Raw genomic sequence first — 21,584 nt, 5'->3', positions numbered from 1 at the left:
CTCAACCCTGCTGAAGCAGAGGGTGGTAGGATTTTTAAGGGCTGGGGTGTGAAGGAGAGATATGGGTCATCCATGTCTGCTATTTGGTTTTACCCAAAGTAATATTAAACTTCTCATATCATTATGATAAGAGGTAATTTTACAACTTGGAGCAAGGTGGCCCCCGAGGTCATGCTCCCACAGAGACTGGGTGGTAAGGATAAGTTCTCCTTTGATTGCGTTTCAAGAGATGGTTCCTAAGTCTTTGAGAAAGACGGTCCTGGGTCATAAAGCTGATAAGACTTGTTTTTTAAAAAATTTTTATTAATTCTTTTTTGGAGAGGAAGGAAGAGGGGGAGAGAGAAACATCATGTGGGAATGCAACATTGATTGCCTCTTGCATGTCCCCTACCAGGGATCGAGCCTGCAACCCAGGCATGTGCCCTGACTGGGAATCCAACCTACAATCCTTTGGTGCACAGGAGGACACCCAAAGAACTGAGCCACACCGGCTGGGGCACTCACAAGAACGTATTAAAAAGATTTATATACACTTTAAGGGCCAGGGAAAGGATTTACAATTACAAATGTTCTAAAGAGGATGCTCCAAGAAAAGGGAAGTAAGAGACCTAGAATTGGGAAAAATCTTGTCTAATGTTAAATCAATCTGAGGGGGAATATTAAGGCCATCTTGGTCAATTTCATTTTTAAAAATATGTTTTTACTGATTTTTTTAAGAGAGGAAGGGAAAGGGGGGAAAGAGAGAGAGAGTGAGAGAAATATCCATCGGTTGCCTCCAGCATGCGCCCGAATGGTGGTCAAACCTATAACCTGGGTATGTGCCCTGATGGGGAATTGAACTGGCAACCTTTTCAGTGCAGGGGGCAGCTCAACATCTTGATCAATTTCTAAAACAAGGATAAATCACCCTGGCCAGGTAGGTCAATTGGTTGGGGCATCCTCCCCATTAGCCAAGGTTCTGGGTTTGATCCCAGTCAGGGCACATATGTGAATCAACCTGTGAATGCATAAATAAGTGAAACAACAAATGGATGTCCCCCCAACCCTCTCTAAGGATAAATTTAAAAAAAAAAACCCAAAATAACCATGTTTCTATATACAATTTCTGATGCCTACAGGATAATCAAGACTCTCCACTCTCCATACTCCAGAGATCATCTGTCCTTGCCATGCTCACAGTTTTGAGAGCCAGGCTTCAGCAGGTCCTTCATGCTACTCTCAGCCTTGGTGAGCTCCATCTTGTCCATGCCCTCACCTGTGTACTAGAGCAGGAAGGCCTTACCCTGAAACATGGCCAAGAACTGCTCTGAGATGTGCCTGAACAGGTCCTGGATGGCCGTGCTGTTAATGAAAGTGGCTGACATCTTCAGGCCTCCAGGCGGGATGTCGCACCATGGGTTGTCTTCACATTGTTGGGGATCCACTCCACAAAGGCGCTGCTGTTCTTGTCCTGCATGTTGAGCACCTGCTTGTCCACCTCCTTCATGGTCATGTGGCCTCAGGAAACAGCAGCCACTGTCAGGTAGTGGCCCTGATGGGCTTTGATACTGCTGGCTGCCCTGGCTGGTCAGAGGGGGCGAAGCCAGGCATGAACAAGTAGAGGCGTGAGAAGGGCACCATGTTCACTACCAGCTTGCACAGGTCTGAGTTCAGCTGGCCCAGGAAGTGCAGGCAGGTGGTGGCCCTGCTCATGGTGGCCGACACTAGGTGGTTGAGGTCTCCATTCGTGGGGGTGGTCAGTTTCAAGTTGCGAAAGCACATGTCATACAGGGCCTCATTATCAATGGAGTAGGTTTCATCTGTGTTTTCCTCCAGCTGGTAGTTGAAGAGGGTGGCATTGTAGGGCTTGACCACCGTGTCGGACACCTTAGGCGAGGGCATCACGCTGCAGGTACTCACGATGCGATCTGGGTACTCCTGCTGGATCTTGCTGATAAGCAGTGTGCCCATCCCTAACTGGGTGCCATCCCCGGTGAGTGGGTCAGCTGGAAGCCCTGCAGACAGTCACAGCTTTCTGACTCCTTCCTCACCACGTCCAGGACTGAGTCCACCAGTTCAGCTCCCTCTATGTAGTGGCCCTTTGCTCAGATGTTCCCAGTCCCACTCTGACCAAACATGAAGTTGTCTGGCCTGAAGATCTGGCCCAATGGTTCAGACCTGACCGAGTCTATCGTGCCAGGCTGTAGATCCACCAGGATAGCCTGAGGTACTACTTGCAACTAGCAGCTGCATTGTACTACACAGCTACAAGTCACTCTCCATGGTGATTGCCAGTTGGGCCGATCCCATGCTCATCACTAATGACATCCAAAACTTGGCTCCAGTCTGGTTGCCTCACTGGCCCCCGGAATGTTCCTAAGAATTGGGCTTCCCAGGCCTTTTAGCCATGTCCAATTTTGTCACCATTATGTAGATATGGGTAAAATCTTTCCATCATGGTCAATATGTTTTTCTTTTTGAACAAATGTAGCAATTTCTCATTGAAACTTGCCTCCTAAGGGACCATAATAGATTTCATGGTTCTCCAAAGAAGAAGGAAGGTGCTAACTAGCCATGTAGCTCAAAGTACAGCGTTACAGCAACTACTTCCCTTTGAGGAATAAAGAGCTGGTATTATAGCCTTAAAATTCCCTTTTACTGCCAATAAAATAAATTTTCACACTTGTTCTATGAATAAAGTTTCTTTAGGAATTTGTTCTGTATGGCTGAATCTCTTCTGTTTCACCCATGAGGTTAGAGGACAGCTAGACGAGAGAAGGGTTGAATAGGGCTGAAAAGGGTTTATGATGAGGAATTAATAATGTCAGTTATAAATATAATAGCAGTCAATATTTTTTGAGTACTTACTATGTTCTAAGCATTGCTCCGAGCATCTCTCATTTCTTAACTCTAACCCTCACCATAGCCCTACAGATAAGTGCTAAGACAGGAAGGTGAGGCATGAAGAGGTTAATGCTCAAGGTCATACTTGGCTGAATCTGATTCAATCAAACTCAGGTGGTCTCGTTCCAAGTCCAAGTGCTGGGCTTTCTGTGTTGTGGACTGACTGTTTCCTCTGCTTTAATGCATTCGACATTAGGATTGTCCGTCTGCCTCAATTGAAAAAGCAACATGTGTCATTAGTGTCCTTTAGCAAAGATTTATAACACTTAGATCCTTAAAAGAGCAAGGCAGAGAGCTATATATTGTGGGGGGATTTGATGAAAATTCTCATAGTAAGACAGTGAGTTGTAAGCTCCAGAATTCTTCATTTATGATCTGTCACACTGTCATGGATGGCCTACCCTGGATTTGTGTGGCCAAGGGATGTGGGTCTAGCTGGGCATTGGTGATTCCTTCTTGCATTTAGCAACTATTTGTGTAAAGTCTGTGATGGACCCAGCACGGTGCCAGCATTGTGGGGGTTAGAGATGTATAACTACTTCTTTGTTAAGGGTTTGATATATTTGGTAAAGAAAGATTTTTATTAGACACCAGCTAGGTAGCAAGTACTGTGCTAGGCATTTTACATTGGTTCTTATTGGATTCTTCTGACATCCTTGGGAGGAAGGTACTATCCCCATCTGATGGATGAAAAACTGAATCTTAGAGGGATTGAGGCACCTGTTGAAGGGTCATGCAGCCAATAAAGGGCAAGCCCAGAAATCAAGCCCTGGGGTAAATTAAAGAAAAAAAATGACAATTTTAATGAGATCTGTTTATTATGAATGGATCTCACTGAATCCAATGAAAGGAAGAGCCAGTTAACTTTGGAGAGCAGTGTTGTGTTTTTTTTGTTGTTATTGTTTTGTGTTTTTTTTTTTTAAAAAAACACTTTCCATGTAATATTAATTCCAGAAAATATTTCTTGGTGTGGGGTGCTGGTGGTGCTGGGGGAACAGAATAACCTTTTCTTAACACAAAAGCTCAGTATATGAAACAGCTGAAAGTGATGCTCCTGCTGTGTGTGGGGTGGTGGTAGGGAGGGTGGTGATCATGGGTCTTTCCCATTGTTGGGCCCTAAGACCCCCGGAGAGTCCAGCAGAGGAGGCGACGACCCCAAGTCAAACGCAGAGACCGAGGCTTGATGCAAGAGCAAGAGGATTTTTATTACAAGCGCAGCGCAGGGGCTCTCAGGCAGGCAGGCAACAACACAAAGGAAGTGCTGCTGACTGGAGCCCCGAGCAATTGCAGAACACGGGTTTATAAAGGCAAAAACCACACGCAGGTGGCCGGAAAACAGGGAACTGGGTTACCAGTTAACTCATAACTCATCTTTTACAGGGACAGGTCTTTGTTATTAGTTGACTCATTTCCTAAGGGGCCAGGGTGGTCTGGTATGCGCAGGCCGATCCCGAGGAGTGATAAGATAACTATGCTATGACCAGATCAGGGCGCCAGAGCTTTACGGGAAAGGTCAGGAGGGGGAAGTTCTCTTTAATCTTTACATTAACCAGGGCTTACTGGAAAAGCTGGTCCAGGGGGAAGGGGGGGGGGTTTTTCAGCGGCCTTACATTCCCCCCTTTTCTTGTGGGAAGTTCCAATCATGGAACTACAGGCTAATGTTTGAGGGTACAGGCTGATACCGCTGTTGGAGGACCATTACCTGAACTGCACTAATCCGGTCCTGGATGAAGGCGATTAAGCGGTTTACTATGCATGGCCCGAATGTCAAAAGGAGGAGTAAAATGATCAGGGGTCCCACGAGAGAGGATATCAGGGTTGTGAACCACGGTGAGCTGTTAAACCAACTTTCAAACCAGCCTTGCTTGGCCTCTCGCTCTCTTTTGCGAGTTTCTAATCTCTCCCTAAGTTTTGACATGGAATCCTTTATCACCCCTGAATGATCAGCGTAGAAACAGCATTGTTCCCTGAGAGCTGCACACAGCCCTCCCTCCTTTAAGAATAGGAGATCTAGTCCTCTCCTATTTTGTAGGACTACTTCAGACAAAGAGGTTAGAGACTCCTCAAGTTTAGTTATGGAGTGCTCTATATGTTTGAGGTCTTCATCTATAGCAGCTCTGAGCTCCTCAGTATAGGTGGGGCCTTTAATGAGGGCTGTTGTCCCTGTTCCTACTCCTGCCGCGACCCCTAGACCTAGGAGAGCAGCCAAGGTCAGTGAAACAAGTTCCCGTTTATCCCGATGGGAAGGAGAATAGAAGTCAAATTCTTTTTCAAATGCATTAGCTTGATAATACATGATCCTGGGGACTAGTTGGACAAGGATACAATAATCTTGAGAACGGTTAAAGGCCTGGGCTGCTAAACATGGAGTAAGTCCCGTATTACAGGCCCACCATCCCCCTGTTGGGGGCACTAAGTAATAGTTTGCAGAGGAGGGATATGCTAAGGTTTCATTGCAGAGGTGCTGGCGATCCTTTGGCACTTGTCCTATACATGTGCCTTGCCCTGAGACCTCAGTAAGGGTCAACTTCCCCTGCTGTCCCCACGAACAGTGGTCATGGCTGGTGGTGTTGGTATAGTTTCCCTGGAAGGCTATGCCCTCATAGTAGGGGGGCCCTGTAGTTAGGCAGAGCCAGCAAGACTCAGTTAGGTTAGACTTGGACATGTTTAAAGAACTAAAGGCCCCCTCTACCAAGCCTAATAGCCTCTGACCTGAGTTTGTCTCTAGTTCTATGGGGTTGGCCTGTTCCTCCCTGGAGGCTGGGCTAGTTCCTGCCACGGTGGTGGTGGCAAGAGGCCTTTCTTTCGTGGGGAGCTGCCGGCTGGACAAGACGGTGTTGGGTCCTACTGCAACTGGTGGCCTGTAATCCTGTACATCTAATCTTATCTTAAAAAGGAGGCCATCATCATGTTGGTCCTTATACAGCCGGATCCCCCATGTCACTCCCCAGCGCCACTTGTTTAGGTCGTATGACCGCCCAGCTGAGGTGAAGGAGATATTCAGGGCGTTAACCCAACCCCTATGTCCGGAGGTTTGGCTCTCATTTCTCCGAACCTGGATGAGGTCCCACTCGGGGGGCCCTCTGATCCAATATCCAGTACCAGTTGTCTCACATCCCCATTCTGCACAGAAATACTCTCGTTCAGATCCACAATTCTTTCTATGTCCCTGCCTGTCTTTGGGGCATACATAGAATTGGGTCATCGTAAGACGCTCACGGGCCCCCAGATAACTACAGTGAACTCCAAATTGCAAATCTCTTCCTTTTCCTATGTAAGCTCGGGTCTCTATACCTGCTTTAGTTTCTTCTACTGTTCTCTCAGGGAGGTCCCATAGTCTGTATCCTGCTGCCATAGCGCAGAGGTCTGGCGTTAAGTCTGGCCACCATGTCCCTTTAGGTGCTATATTGGTGACCGACCAGGCCGTCTGTCCGGTGTGGGGGGACATTACCCTCCAAGTTAGTCTCTTTGGGGCATGGGGGTTGCTACTTATCAGCGGCAGGCTCAGCAGGAAGAGGGCGGCGGCAAATCCGTAGCTTGAGAGGGTTGTCTGTCTTCTCCACAGTCCATCCATGATCGGTGTCGTCTGATGGGGGTGCCCGCTTGACGTGGGAGGCGTGGATCCAAGCAGCTACACCGTCTACCTTGACCGCTGTTGGGGTTGTCAGCAATACCAGGTGGGGTCCCTTCCACCTCGGCTCGAGATTAGCGGCCCGATGGCGTCTGATGTACACAAAGTCTCCGACCTGGAACTGGTGGGGGACTTGCAGTTCTCCTGGTTGGTAGAGGGCGGCCAGGGGAGTCCACACCTCCTTCTGGACAGTCTCGAGGGCCTTCAGCCTGGCAAGCAGGGATTGAGGGGTGTGAGTGTCTGTGGGCACGGACCAAGGGTCAGCGGCTAGGGGCGGAGAGGCCCCAAACAAAACCTCGAACGGTGTCACCCCCAAGGGGCCTGGGGTGTTTCGCGCGCGGAAAAGGGCAAAGGGAAGGAGGACCGTCCAGTCTGCCACGCCAGTCTCTAAGGACAATTTAGTCATAGCCTCTTTTAATGTTCTATTCATTCTTTCTACCTGACCTGAACTCTGGGGCCTGTAAGCACAATGCAATTTCCAATCCGCCCCTAGTATCTTGGCCATTCCCTGACTTACCTGGGCAACAAAAGCTGGACCGTTGTCTGATCCAATTACCTTAGGAATTCCAAACCGTGGAAAGATGTCTTCTAAGATCTTCTTGGCGACCACAGTTGCAGTTTCTCTTTTGGTAGGGAAGGCTTCTACCCAACCTGAGAAGGTATCTATGAAAACTAAAAGATATTTATAACCGTATCGGGCGGGCTTTACTTCTGTAAAATCCACCTCCCAGTAACTCCCGGGCCGGTCTCCCCTGAGCCTGTGTCCGGTCCCGACCTGGGATGAATGTACATTTACCAGCTGACACGCCTTGCATTGCTTAACTACTTCTTCTGAAAGGCGATCGAGTCCTTTGACATAGTGTCCCGTTGCCCGGCTGGTGGAGCTGAGGTGTTTGGCCCCCAGGTGGGTAAGGCGGTGCAGTTGTTGGAGGTAGGCAGTGGCTGCCGCCCTTGGTACTACCATTTTTTCCCCTGCAGTTCTCCACACTCCTAGTTTGTCCTTATGGTATTTTTCTGGCCTTTTAAGCAGGTCTTTTTCCTCCTCTAGGGTGTAGTGGAGGGTCTCTGGCTGTGGTGCTGCGGGGCCAACAGCGAGGGCGAGTAGCCGGGGCCCTAGAGCGGCCTGCCTTGCCTCGGCATCCGCTTTCCTGTTTCCTATAGCTGTTTCCGAGGTCCCTTTCTGGTGGCCGGGACAATGGATGATAGCTACCTCCTGGGGGGCATGAATGGCTTCTAGGAGGTCGAGGATTTCCTTTTTATTTTTAATTTCCCTTCCTGCTGAGGTGAGGAGACCTCTCTGACGGTATATAGCCCCGTGCACATGAGCAGTGGCAAAAGCATAACGACTGTCAGTATAAATATTAGCCCGGCTGTTCTCTGCCAGCCTGAGAGCCCGTGTCAGAGCAATTAATTCAGCCTTCTGGGCCGAAGTCCCTTCGGGCAAGCTACTAGCCCAGATAGTCCGGTCCTTGCTGACCACAGCCGCTCCCGCCACCCTCTTACCTTCATAGAGGTAGCTGCTTCCATCCGTGTACCAGGTGAGTTGAGGCTCTGGCAAGGGGGAATCTTTGAGGTCTCTCCTCGGCCCTGTTTCCTCTGCCAGAATGTCACGGCATGAGTGTAGGACTTCTTTGCTCTCAGGATTTACTTCCGGTAGTAAGGTTGCTGGGTTGAGAGCTACCGGAGCCCCGAAGCGGATTCGATCTTCACTTAGCAGGAGACTCTGGTAGTGAGTCATCCGGGCGTTGGACAGCCACCGGTCCGGTGGCTGCCGGATAACACTCTCGAGAGTGTGTGGGGCCACCACAGTTAGTTTCTGCCCCAAGGTAAGTTTGTCCGCATCTCTTACAAGCAGGGCAGTAGCTGCAATTGCTCTTAGACAGCCTGGCCAACCCCTAGCCACTGGGTCTAGTCTCTTGGATAAATAGGCTACCGGCCTCTTCCAGGGGCCTAAGGTTTGAGTTAGGACCCCCCTGGCTACTCCCTTTCTTTCATCTATGAACAGAGTGAAGGGCTTGGCCACATCTGGTAAGGCCAATGCTGGCGCCGAGAGAAGAGCCTTTTTAATGTCGTCAAAGGCTTTCTGATGAGTCTCCCCCCACTCGAAGGGGTTCCCTTGTTTTGTCAGCGGGTATAGGGGCTCCGCTAGGGTTGCAAAACCTGGAATCCAGAGGCGGCAGAATCCAGCTGTTCCCAGGAACTCGCGTACCTGCCGGGGGGTCTGTGGTCTGGGAATCTGGGTGACTGTGCTTTTTCGGGCTTCAGTGAGCCACCTCTTTCCCCCTTCTAGTGCGTATCCTAAATAGGTCACTCTCCGCTGACATATCTGGGCCTTCTTGGCCGAGACCCGGTATCCTAGGCGGGAGAGCTCTAAAAGCAAGGCCCCGGTACCTGTTTCACAGTCCTCCTTAGTAGCTCCGGCGAGGAGAAGGTCATCCACGTACTGGAGAAGGGTGACTTGCGGGTGGTCAGCACGGAAAGCAGCCAGGTCTTGATGAAGAGCCTCATCGAAGATAGTGGGGGAATTTTTGAATCCTTGCGGAAGTCGGGTCCAAGTCAGCTGCCCCGTTATTCCCGAATCTGGGTCTCTCCACTCGAAGGCGAAAATATTCTGGCTGGCAGGATGCAGTCTTAAGCAGAAGAAGGCATCTTTTAAGTCTAGGACTGAATACCACACATGGGACGGAGGGATAGAGCTTAAGAGATTGTAAGGATTGGGGACCGTGGGATGAATATCCTGTACCCTCTTGTTGACTTCTCTTAAATCCTGCACCGGTCGGTAGTCATCAGTTCCGGGCTTTTTTACCGGGAGGAGTGGGGTGTTCCACGGGGAGTGGCACTTAACGAGGACTCCAAGACGTAGGAGGCGTTGGACATGAACCTTGATCCCCCTCCAGGCTTCTTTTGCCATGGGGTACTGTCGTACTGCAATCGGGGTTGCAGTGGACTTAAGCTCTACTATCACGGGGGGCCGTTCGGTAGCTAAGCCCATCCCCGCGGTTTCAGCCCAAGCTTTGGGGTATTGCTGTAACCATCCCGCTATCCTCTCGTCCTTTCGGACATTACTCTCAAACAGCCGATGCTCGTCTTCGAGCTGGAGTGTCAAGAGAGTAATTGGCTCTCCATGTTGGGTCAGGGTCGGCCCCCGTGGGGTGAAAGTGATCTGAGCCCCCATTTTAGTTAGCAAGTCTCTTCCCAGAAGGGGGGCTGGACACTCGGGTATTACTAAGAAGGAATGAGTCACTCTTCCCGTGCCTAGATCAACTGTCCGGGTGGTGGTCCAGGAATATTGCTCATTTCCCGTTGCCCCTATCACCCAGGAGGTCTTCTGGGAGACTGGTCCTAGTGGTTTCTTAAGAACTGAATATTGGGCCCCTGTGTCTACCAGAAAGTTAACAGGCTTCCCCTCCACCTTAAGAGTTACCCTAGGCTCGGGGAGGGGATCCGAGCCCCGACTTCTTCAATCACTATCTTCCTGGAGTGCCAGCGCCTTCTTTGCTAGTCTCTTTGGGCACTCCCGCTTCCAATGTCCTTCTTCCTTGCAATAAGCACATTGATTCTTCCTTAACGGTGGCCTGTTGCCCAGGGCCCCTGCCTGTCTTCCTTTTCCTCTCTCCTGTGGCTTACTCCCTTCTATTGCTGCGGCCAAGATACGGGTTAGTCTCTGCTCTTCCCTTTTTTCCTTTTTCTCCTCCTTCTCCTCTCTCTCTCTCTCCTTCCGCTGCTCCTTTTCCTCCTCGGTCTCCCTCTTATGGTACACTTTCTCTGCTTCCTTAACTAAATCTTGGAGGGTAAAGTCCTGCAATCCCTCAAGTCTCTGCAGCTTTTTCTTAATATCTAATGCTGACTGCCCTATGAAAGCCATAGCTACTGAGGCCCTCTGCCCCTCCGAGGTGGGGTCAAACGGGGTGTACCGTCTGAACGCCTCCATTAATCGCTCGAGAAAAACAGAAGGCGGTTCAGTGGGCCCCTGTATGACCTCTCTTACCTTAGCCAAATTCGTGGGGCGCCGAGCTGCCCCTCTGAGGCCGGCCACTAGTGTCTGGCGGTAGACCTTCAGGTGCTCCCTACCTTCTGCCGTGTTGAAGTCCCAGTCCGGCCTGGCCAGAGGAAAGGCCGCATCCACCAAATGAGGGAGTAGAGTCGGCCGGCCGTCGGGGCCAGGGGCGTTCTTCCGGGCCTCCAAGAGGATCCGCTCCCTTTCCTCTGTAGTAAAGAGAGTCTGAAGAAGCTGTTGACAATCGTCCCAAGTGGGCTGGTGAGAGAACATAAGGGACTCAACCAGCCCCGTTAGACGCTGGGGATCCTCTGAAAAGGGAGGGTGGTTAGTTTTCCAGTTATAGAGGTCTGCCGAGGAGAAGGGCCAGTATTGGAGTGGCTGGAGCGGAGCCGTTTCATTATCGTCTCCGCGGGGGGGTGGAGGCCCGTATGGTCGGAGAGGGCAGGCTACGGTCGAATCTGGAGACGCGGGATGTCTCCTCTGACTCCGGGTTCCCTGGGCCGGTCCCTCTGTTGGAGGGGCGGGAGGAGGTGCTGAAGGCTCCGGTCTCCCCGGCGGCTCTGGCTGGAGAGGAGAGGGGTAAGGGGGTGGAGAGTCCAAGAGGAGAAGATCGGTTTGAGAATCTGCCAGGGGACGTTTCGTCTGATCTGCGGCGGGAGGGGCCTGGGCCACGAGAACCCGGGAGGTTCCGGATGGCAGCCAGGGTTTCAGCCAAGAGGGAGGGTTCTGGACCAGGTCCTGCCAGACGACAATATACGGCTGCTGGTCTGGATGGCCCGCCGTGCCTGATTGGAACACCTTATTCTTTACTGCAAAAATAATAGACAGGTCAAAAGTCCCGTCCGCTGGCCATCCCACGCCTAGGGCTGGCCAGTCGGATGAACAGAAAGTCTGCCAAGGACCCTTCTTGACACTGACGGAAAGATTGAGTCCCCGACTCCGGACGTCCGTCCAGTGTGCTACTGTAAGAGAAAGAGGGGTGCTGCTTCCGTGGCCCATGTTACCTGGATGGGAGAAGAGGAGTAAAAGACAAAAACAAAGAACAAACAATGACGCGACAAGACACCGGATCCACAAGAATTTACCCAGATACAGAACGGCCGCTGAGGGATGATATCCCTCCCTAATGCTAGTCCGGCCGGACACGCGAGTGCCCGTTGCCGGACAGCCAGAACCTGAAGTGACCAAGACCTCTTGGTCACCGCCCGATCCTGGGGCGTCCCCCAGGGTGACAGTTTTTCTGGCCGAAGCCCCTACGACCAGAGGAGCCGACTCCTTACGGAGCCGACACCCTGTCTTCCTGAAAAACCGAAACTAAGAACGAACAAAGGACAAGACAAACACTGAATGACTCCGGAGTCTGCTTACCTCCAAGACCGATCCCAGCGCTTGAAGGGGGTCGCCTCATCCCGGACGAGCCCCCAAATGTTGGGCCCTAAGACCCCCGGAGAGTCCAGCAGAGGAGGCGACGACCCCAAGTCAAACGCAGAGACCGAGGCTTGATGCAAGAGCAAGAGGATTTTTATTACAAGCGCAGCGCAGGGGCTCTCAGGCAGGCAGGCAACAACACAAAGGAAGTGCTGCTGACTGGAGCCCCGAGCAATTGCAGAACACGGGTTTATAAAGGCAAAAACCACATGCAGGTGGCCGGAAAACAGGGAACTGGGTTACCAGTTAACTCATAACTCATCTTTTACAGGGACAGGTCTTTGTTATTAGTTGACTCATTTCCTAAGGGGCCAGGGTGGTCTGGTATGCGCAGGCCGATCCCGAGGAGTGATAAGATAACTATGCTATGACCAGATCAGGGCGCCAGAGCTTTACGGGAAAGGTCAGGAGGGGGAAGTTCTCTTTAATCTTTACATTAACCAGGGCTTACTGGAAAAGCTGGTCCAGGGGGAAGGGGGGGGGGTTTTTCAGCGGCCTTACACCATATTGGGCCTCCTCTCTACCCAGGACTGTGGAACCATAGGATTCTTGAGAAACCAGTTGGAAGTCAATGTTTCTGTATAAAATAATATGCCAACTCAAGTCTATAGATGGCAACTGTTAGCAAGTCATCTACATAGATTCCTACAAAGCCAGTTGTGTTGTCCTCATGTCCTAAGAGTAAAACTAAAAATAACAAGTAATTGACCTCGGTAAAAATGCTTAACTATGTACTTGGATTTCAAAAAAATACATAAGCTGTAAATTGAGTGTTCAATCATGGAGAAGCAATAGGAAAATTCTTGGGAAGATGAGGGGATGGATGTCTCCCTGTCTATCTCATCTACCACTTGCTGGGGGGAAGGGGGAGAGACTGGTAGAAGACAGCTTACTCTCTGCCCGCCTCTTTCTTGGATGATTGGTGCTGGTGGGAGCCAAGCAGCCCACAGCAGAGTGGGCTGGGTGAGTCAGTCTGCATCTTCGAGAGCAATTTGGAGGTTGTTTGCTTCTTCCCACTCCCAAGCTCCAAAAGACAGAGAATTTGTTAAACACACACACACACACACACACACACACACACACACACACACACACACGAATGAAGGAAATTCCCCCCCAAGGAACAACAAAAACTCCCATTGTAAACAGCAGGTTTGTCTTCTGACAGGTTTTGTTTGCAAATGATAACAATTACAGGTAATTTTTCATTTCAATTGGAGAAGCAGGTATTAAAAAGAGAGAGAGAGGGAGAGCGAGCGGGAGAGCAGGCTCATCTCCCCAGTGCCTTATTCACTCCCTAGTCTACAACCTAACACGAGTGTGGAGGGCTAGGCAGTCTCCTCATTCCATTAAGTGAGATCTAATTGTGGCTGTTCCGTCTGTTGGCAGATGCAGTTTCTACATAACAACAGCCCAGAGACAGGGCTGCGTGATTAATGCCTCCGGTTGTCATATGCCCCATTATCTGTGCATTTGCATAACTTAATGGTTTAGGACAGGGGAGAGAGGATGCTTAATTTAATGTTTAGCAGGCCCTTGATAGCTGAATAATTTAAGAACTGTCAAGGGGGTCAGTCCTACAGCAATTCAGGAAGACAGCTATGATTTCTGCATATCGTTAAAATTCTTACTTAGGATAACTTTTTTTTTTTTTTTTTAAGGAAAAAGAAAAGAACAACAATGCCTAAGAGGAAGCACTGATTTTTTTTTTTCTTCTGTTAACCATTTTCTCCCTGAGGCAAATGGAAATTTTGTTTTTTGACAGCAGTTAAATGTTTGAAGATAGCTGGGGTGGGGTTGGGTGGGGGGGGAAGGTTACACTCATTCTCTTCCTTCATTTCTCTCCTCCCCTGACCTCAGGAGGTTCTTCTTTCTGATTTGTCTCCTCTTATTCTTTTTGTCTCCTCAATCACCTCATCCTTTGTGCCCCTTTTTATGAGTCATTTGCAATCCCTCCCCTCACCCCCCAGCCTCTAGCTGAAAGGCAGTTAGGGGAGGGGAGAGTGAGGAGGGAGGCTGTAGGGGAGGAGCATAATTTGCTTAAAATCAACTAACAGCCCAACCTGCTTTCAAAAGGAAACACTGCCAGTTTCATTAGTTGCTAATGAATATTATTAAACTAATCTGTCATTTGTTTTCTAATTATGTGTCACCAGGCATCACAGTGGCAGTGGAGGTGACTGCTGGTGAACAATTTTCCTCCTTGAGTCCTTTTTTCTTTTTAAAGAGGAACAGCCAGGAATGATTAGCAATAATTTGAACCTGGGTAATTTCCCCCTCTTTTCCTTAGTCTTTTAATTTTTCTCCCTCTCATTTATAATACTGCCAGGATCTTCATTGCCACCCAGCTTCTATATAACCCCCTCCCAGGGTGAGACCCCAGCCCATGCCAAACATGGGACAGCCCCCCTTCATGATGCAACTCATGGGCATGTCAACTGTTGTCTATTCTGGAGAGTCTCAAGCAGATCGAGCCCACATCTCTTTCCTGAGCAATGGGCTACTACACATCTTGACCTGGATGTCCCACAGACAACTCAAAATTCACATAGCCAAAGTAGGACACATTTCTCAGCCTGCTCCATTTTCCCATTGTTTCGAACTTGCAACCTGCAATTCTATCACTCTTCCTTTTCCTTGCTTTCCACGTTCACTTAATCACTAAATTACACTGATTCCCTCTAAATATCTCTCACCTTGCTTTCGGGACCCTCATGCCAATCCTTATTATTTGGTAATGAAGATGGCAAATAGATAACTGGGTTCCATTCATTGCATTTCCTCTACCCTTATTCTGTTATTCATATATTCACCAAAGAAATGCTTCCAAAATGCAGATGTGAATAAGTCACTGTCCTACTCAAAAATCCTTCAATGGCTCCCTATTGTTTAGACATTGAAGTTCACACTTTTAGCTTGGCATAGTAAACAGTCTCCCAGCTTCATTCCTCCATACTCCTCCTCACACCCTTGCTCTAACCCAGGGGTGGGCAAACTTTTTTGACTGGAGTGCCACAATGGGTTCTTAAACTGGACTGGAGGGCCGGAACAAAAGCATGGATGGAGTGTTTGTGTGAACTAATATAAATTCAAAGTAAACATCATTACATAAAAGGGTACAGGTCTTTTTTTTTTTTTTAGTTTTATTCATTTCAAATGGGCAGGATCTGGCCCGCGGGCAGTAGTTTGCCCACGGCTGCCTCGTTGCTGTGTTATGCCTTCAAGCTTTGCCATATGATTTTTTTCCTGTCTGAAATCCTTTTCTTTTTCTCTCTTTTAAATATATACTCTAATTCTCCACTTAAGTTGTGTGTGTGTGTGTGTGTGTGTTTTAAAGATACTTTAGATCTTGCTCCACGGGAAACATTTGGCAATGTCTGGAGAAATTCTTGGTTGTCACAAGTTGGTGGTGCTATTGGCCAGGTCTGGTGTTAAAACTAATACACAAGACATCCCCCCACAACAAAGAATCATCTGGCCTCAAATGTCAATAGTGCTGAGGCTGAGAAACTGCTTTAGATCAGCTTCTGTTGTGCGACTATTCCTTTGTACATGTCGCTCATACCTTTCACATGGCATTTCATTCATGTGAACCACATGTTTCTCCCCTTAGATTGCATGAGCCAGAGGGCAAGATTTTATATGCTGACATAACAGAACATCTTAAGGATTATTTATTTAAAAAATGGCTTTTGTTGATATTACTCCTGAATTTCCTCTGCCTACTCTACTGGCTGTTTCACTATTATCAGTCATTTACACTTTAGAGTGAATGAAGCTTGAGTTATGAAGGTTTAGATGAATCCTTATAAAATGTTACTTTCTGGAGATTAGGATGTGAATCCTAGTTAACATGGAGTTTGAATTCTAATACGAAGAGAAAAAATGGTCTCTTACCGATGTAAGATTTTATAACTTTTCTAATTCAGAAGGGATTCAAAGCCTTCTTTTGTTAAATGAATTGATAGGTTTTGATCTAATTGATCTAATTTTCTATTCTCTGAAGTTAAAAGCAAGTCCTGATTTTTTTCTAATGGAGGAAATACATTTCTTGGATACAACAACTCTGAATATCAACCTGGTTGCTTTGACAATCTTCCTTGCTGTATTAGCATGAAACAATTATACAGGAACCAGAATAACTTCATTTGCTCCATCACATAATCACACACCAAGCAGGCATCTCTTCTGAGAAGCTATTTAAAACTTTCTAGTGCCTTCCTGTCATAATTAGAATAAAATTCACACCATCCTAGCTTTCCCTTGTCTCTGTCCTTATTTAATTCTCCCCCAACCCCACATATACACTCTCCCACAAGCTCACTAGGCTTTAGCCATACTGGCTTCTTTTCTGTTCTTCAAATACTAGAAGCTTGTACCTGATGTTGGAGTTTTATACTTGCTGCCCAGAACACTCTCCCTAGATCTTCTCACCGTTAACACTTTTTTTTTTATCATCCAATTCTCAGATTTAATACCACTTCTTCAGAAGTGATTTTATTAATGATCCTATAAAAAGTTGCTCCTCACCCCAGGTTATTCTCTACTCCATAATTCTCTTTAATATTTAATAGTTCATATTGCTATACCATCATCCGAAATTATGTAACTTATTTACTTATTGATTATCTGTCTTTGATCACTAGAATGATAACTCTTTAAAAACAGGGAATTTAATAAGTTTTTTTCTTCAAAGTTTATCTGAATTTAAGATACTCTGTGGAACCTGGGTGCCTAATGTACTTGTTGAAAGACTTAATTAACTGTGCCCACTGTTTCTACTCAGTTCAGCAAGTATTTATTGTGTATGCATTCTGTGCGTGGTACTGTGGTGAGGAGGAAAGAGATAAGACATCATTCCCTCTCAACTAGTGTTCAATGTGGTGGAAATGGGCTGTGTCCATAACCATCACCCTCATCTCAAAAACAACCAGTTGTGCCCTAGCCAGTTTGGCACAATGGATAGAGCATTGGACTGTGGACTGAAGGGCCCAGGGTTTGATTCCCGTCAAGGGCACATGCCAGGGTTGCAGGCTCAATCCCCAGTTGGGGGTGTGCAAGAGGCAGATGATCAATGATTCTCTCTCATCACTGATATTTCTATCTCTCTCTCCCTTCCTCTCTGAAATCAATAAAAATATATTTAAACAAACAAACAAACAAAAAACATCATTGCTAAGTGTCCATAGACTTCATTTTATTGAATCCTCTTAATGACATAGGTATGAATAACCCCACTTTACAGGTGAGAGAATGGGAATCTAGAAGGGTAGCAACTACCCTAAATCACAAAGGTCGTATATGACAAAGCTCACCATTGAACTTAACTCTGCTTGAGTTTAAAGCTGTACTTGGAACCTCTTCACATATGTTTTCAAACACCTTATTTTGCTTTTCAGGATGCTAATTATATAAAAGAGGTAGGATATGATTCTTTAAATCACCTCCTCAATTTTAAAGAGAGGTGGATGAAGGAAAGAGAACTTCATTTTCTATTGTAAGGCAAGAGGTTGGTTAGCTAAACAATAAAGTCTCCTCCAAACACTGGGCCATTGCCTTCGACTTTATTGCTAACTCAGGGCTCTCTCCTATCCCTGATCTTTTATGATAGAACAGTGAGGAAGAGAGAGGTGAGGGGTACACATAGGAGGTAAAGATAGTCTGATAAAATTTAGAGTCCAGTCTAAAACTGTGCTGCTTCCCCACAGTGCCTGAAAAGATTCTCTCCTCTTTGTCTCACCTTTTGCTTCTCCACCAATTAGAAATTTATTTTTTATTACTAACTGCACAAGGAAGTGAAGACTAGCTCCAGAATGGCTATCAGTCCCTCATACCTCTTTGTTCTCTCTGATGTCTGTTGATTAGAGGAAGTAGAAGATCTGATAAAAGAATTTTGAAGACCTACATTGGGAGGGCAGGTATTTTAGGCTGTTATTGGGACTATAGGAAGGTGCTAGGTGGTTGGGGTTCAGAAGTGGGGGGTGACATTAGGTAGTATAGGAACATAGAGATACTCAAGATAAATAGTTTTCTATCCTTAAAGGACCAGGGGTGACTGAATCCTGTGGAAGCACATGGTGGTGGCTCTTGACATGCTGTTCGTACATGTGACAAGTGATAACCTCTATCTCTGTGTGCTGGTATTGAAACCTCTGTTTTCATCTTCCTTTTGACCCACTTTAATTGCACAATTAGACAAATGATTAATTGGCCAGCAGGGGAGAATCTTAGACTCTTCTAGGGAAATGAGGATAGCAGTCATTTCCAAAATTTCTACCTAGTTATTTTCCATCCTTGGGGTTTGCCTGATTAGCCTTGTGAAGTCATTGATCCCTGGCCATAGTTACTCCTCCTGGTGAGAAAAGAAGTAGAGGAAACAGGAGAAATCACATGTAAGCATTAAACTTATGGAGTGACTCTTCTCTACAATATTCTTGCCTTAACTCCATGTCCATAGTTCCAGAATGAGCTTTGAGTAGGGGTGGGCATGAGGATAAATCAGCTTTCATTTTAGGTGAGGAGGAGGAAAAGGAACTCCTAGCTTTCACCAAATTTTTGTAGGAAGCAGACCTGCTTCACCCTACGGGAAACTATCAACTTTAGACAAACAAACTCTAGGAAGCCTCTCTGTAATGGCAGAATAAATCTACCCTTATATTTCTCTTGAAATAACAAGGAGATGAAATACAAAGAAAAAACCTTGCGCTCACTAACATAAATCAGCCCCGTAGTTGTGATCAGCACATATGGTATGGTAACATTGCCCACTGCTCTGAGACCCGCTAATGGAAGACCATATGTGCTTCTGCAAGATCAAAACACAGCGGGCCTGGTTTAAGACTCCGTGGCGGCCCTAACTCCGAACTTCCTTGCATTTATTGGTTTGTGTTTCTGCTTTAGCACCATTCTTGCCACCATAGTCTCTCACCTTCCCTCACTTTTTCTTTCCTATCTTTCAGGAGTTGAGAGGACTGGATAATTTAAAAACTTGTTTGGACTTCATAGAGTTTTTTTAGTGAGCAGTGGCCATGAGAGAGAGAGACACACAGATGCCAGAATTGGGAGATACTATTGATAATACTTCTAGGATTGACCAATATTTTCTGCTGGATAATTTGCCTCTTCCCCTCCCACAGCTTAGAGATATAACGGACATAAAAAATTATATATATTTAAGGTGCATAATTGGATACACATATACATTGTGAAATGGGTACTATAATCAAGCCAATTAACATAGCTGTCACCTCACACAGTTACCTTTTTGTGTGTGGTGAGAACACTTAAGATCTACCCGTTTAGCAAATTTCAAGTATATAATACAGTGTTATCAACTGTAGTCACCATGCTGTATATTAGGTTCCCAGAAAAAGAGTTGCATTTTGGAATATATTAATTACAGGGAATTAAATAGACAGATTTAAGCAAGGGTGAAATGAAGTGTTATTTAGTATTCTCTTCTTCACTTTTGTTTAAATGTAGACTTTGAAAAAAGTAAGAAGGCCTTGTATTTATTTTCATACATAAATTCAAAGTAGATGAATGACTGAATGAATGAAGCGGGCCACATAGCTTCTTGTATTATTGTGAGTATGAGCACAAATGAAAACCAAAGAGGTTATTAATAGGAGGACCAGATGCATAGCACATCTTTTTTCTTGGGAGCTCAAAGAACCTTGTCAGCATAAATGCATTAATCTTGGAATGTCCCTTTGAGAGTGGTGTCTGGTTAACATATTACCCTCCGATTTGTTATGGCCCATGCTTAGCTCCTTTCCCTTTCACAGGAGATCCTAGATAGGTCTGAACAAGCCCATGATGAATGCCAGACAAAGATTTTAATGGGAGAGAAACAAAAAGCCACACACACTTGTTACTGAAATAAAACCAGCTTATTATCCTTTGAGTAAAAAAAAATAACACCCTATTTGTCATATTAATGAAGACCTAATTCAGTTATGTTATTTTCTGAGTCCTTGCCCATAGCATCCCCACTAAACCAGGATATCTGCCAGGACCCTTCGATGCAGACCATGTGGCGCCTCATTGTTGGGCTGAGTGACAAAGGTTTTATTATGAAATCCTTTATATTCTCATGTATTTATTTTTTCTTGCTAATTAATCCTATGCCATTTCAGTGCTATGAAATCCTATTGTTTCAAAGCCAATACTCACCCTCTAATCCAAATTGAGCTAAAATGATAACTACCCTGAAAACTGTGTGCTATGTTTAGAAAAAACTTCAGTGGAGACTTCTGGACTCCAAAAGGGGATGTGGCTACTCTGTCTGTAGCAAGCTGACAAGGTGGAAAGAATGGCAACTGTTTAGGTACATTAGGTATCAAGAGATGGCATTGTTTAGGGCAATTATTCCTAAACCCAGGTGATCATCCAAATGAACAGGGTGAAGGTTAACATCACCAGGCTCCCACATATGAGGAATCTTATTCAAGAGGTCTGGGGGGTAGGTCCAGGTATCTATCTAAAAAGCCCTCTTAGTCCTAGCTGGTTTGGCTCAATGGATAGAGTGTCGGCCTGTAGACTGAGGGGTCCTGGGTTCAATGCTGGTCAAGGGCACATGCCCAGGTTGTGGGCTCAATCCCCAGTAAGGGGTGTGCAGGAGGCAGCCGATCAATGATTCTCTCTCATCATTGATGTTTCTATCTCTCCCTTCCTCTCTGAAATCAATAAAAATATATTTAAAAATCCTATCTAATAAAAGACAAAAGGGTAATTAACCGTACCTCCGCTATGCTTCCCATTGGCTAATCAGTGAGATATGCAAATTAACTGCCAACAAAGATGGCGGCCGGCAACCACGGAACTGAAGTGAGCAGGAGGTTTGCTTGCTCCAGTGGTGGAGGAAGCCAAGGTTCCCTGCCTGCCACGGCCCAGCTCTGAGCTCTGAAAGCAACAGCTTCAAAAGCAACAAAGTTTCAATTATAGAAGCTAAACAAACCCCAGATACCTGCTTTCAGCCAGCTGCGGCCTCAGAGCTGGAGCGAGCAGGACAGCAACAAAGTTTCAATTATAGAAGGTAAATAAATCCCAGAATAAAAAAAAAAGAAAAAAAGGAGAGGCTGGGAGCTTCAGTTGCAGGCCAGCCTGAAAACGGCCCTCAGCCCCTCACCCAGACTGGCCAGGCACCCCAGTGGGGACTCCCACCCTGAAGGGGGTGTGGCCAGCCTGCAAACAGCCATCAGCCCCTCATCCAGGCTGTCCAGGCACCCCAGTGGGGATCCCCACCCTGAAGGGGGTGTGACCAGGTGCAAACAGCCATCAGCCCCTCACCCAGGCTGGCCAGGCACCCAAGCAGAACCCCCACCCTGATCTGGGACACCCTTCAGGGCAAACCAGCCGGCTCCCACCTGTGCACCAGGCCTCTATCCTATATAGTAAAAGGGTAATATGCAAACTGACCCTAACAGAAGAAACACTGGGAATGACTGCTCACTATGACACACACTGACCACCAGGGGGCAGATGCTCAATGCAGGAGCTGCCCTCTGGTGGTCAGTGTGCTCCCACATGGGGGAGCTCTGCTCAGCCACAAGCCAGGCTGATGGCTGCCAGTACAGCAGTGGTGGTGGGAGCCTCTCCTGCCTCCTCAGCAGCGCTAAGGATGTCCGACTGCAGCTTAGG

The 21,584-nt window shown here is 47.0% G+C and overlaps 1 pseudogene; it reads right to left on the bottom strand.

Moving 5' to 3' along the window:
• Positions 1-1,154: 1,154 nt before the first annotated feature.
• LOC118667728 overlaps positions 1,155-21,584 on the bottom strand; it is a 79,110-nt pseudogene continuing 58,680 nt past the window's right edge.

This window comes from Myotis myotis, unplaced genomic scaffold (genome assembly GCF_014108235.1).
Source record: "Myotis myotis isolate mMyoMyo1 unplaced genomic scaffold, mMyoMyo1.p scaffold_m19_p_12, whole genome shotgun sequence".
In the NCBI taxonomy this organism is placed as follows: Eukaryota; Metazoa; Chordata; class Mammalia; order Chiroptera; family Vespertilionidae; genus Myotis; species Myotis myotis.
The sequence above is the reverse complement of the archived record's forward strand: the minus strand, read 5'-3'. Positions and strand labels throughout refer to the sequence as shown.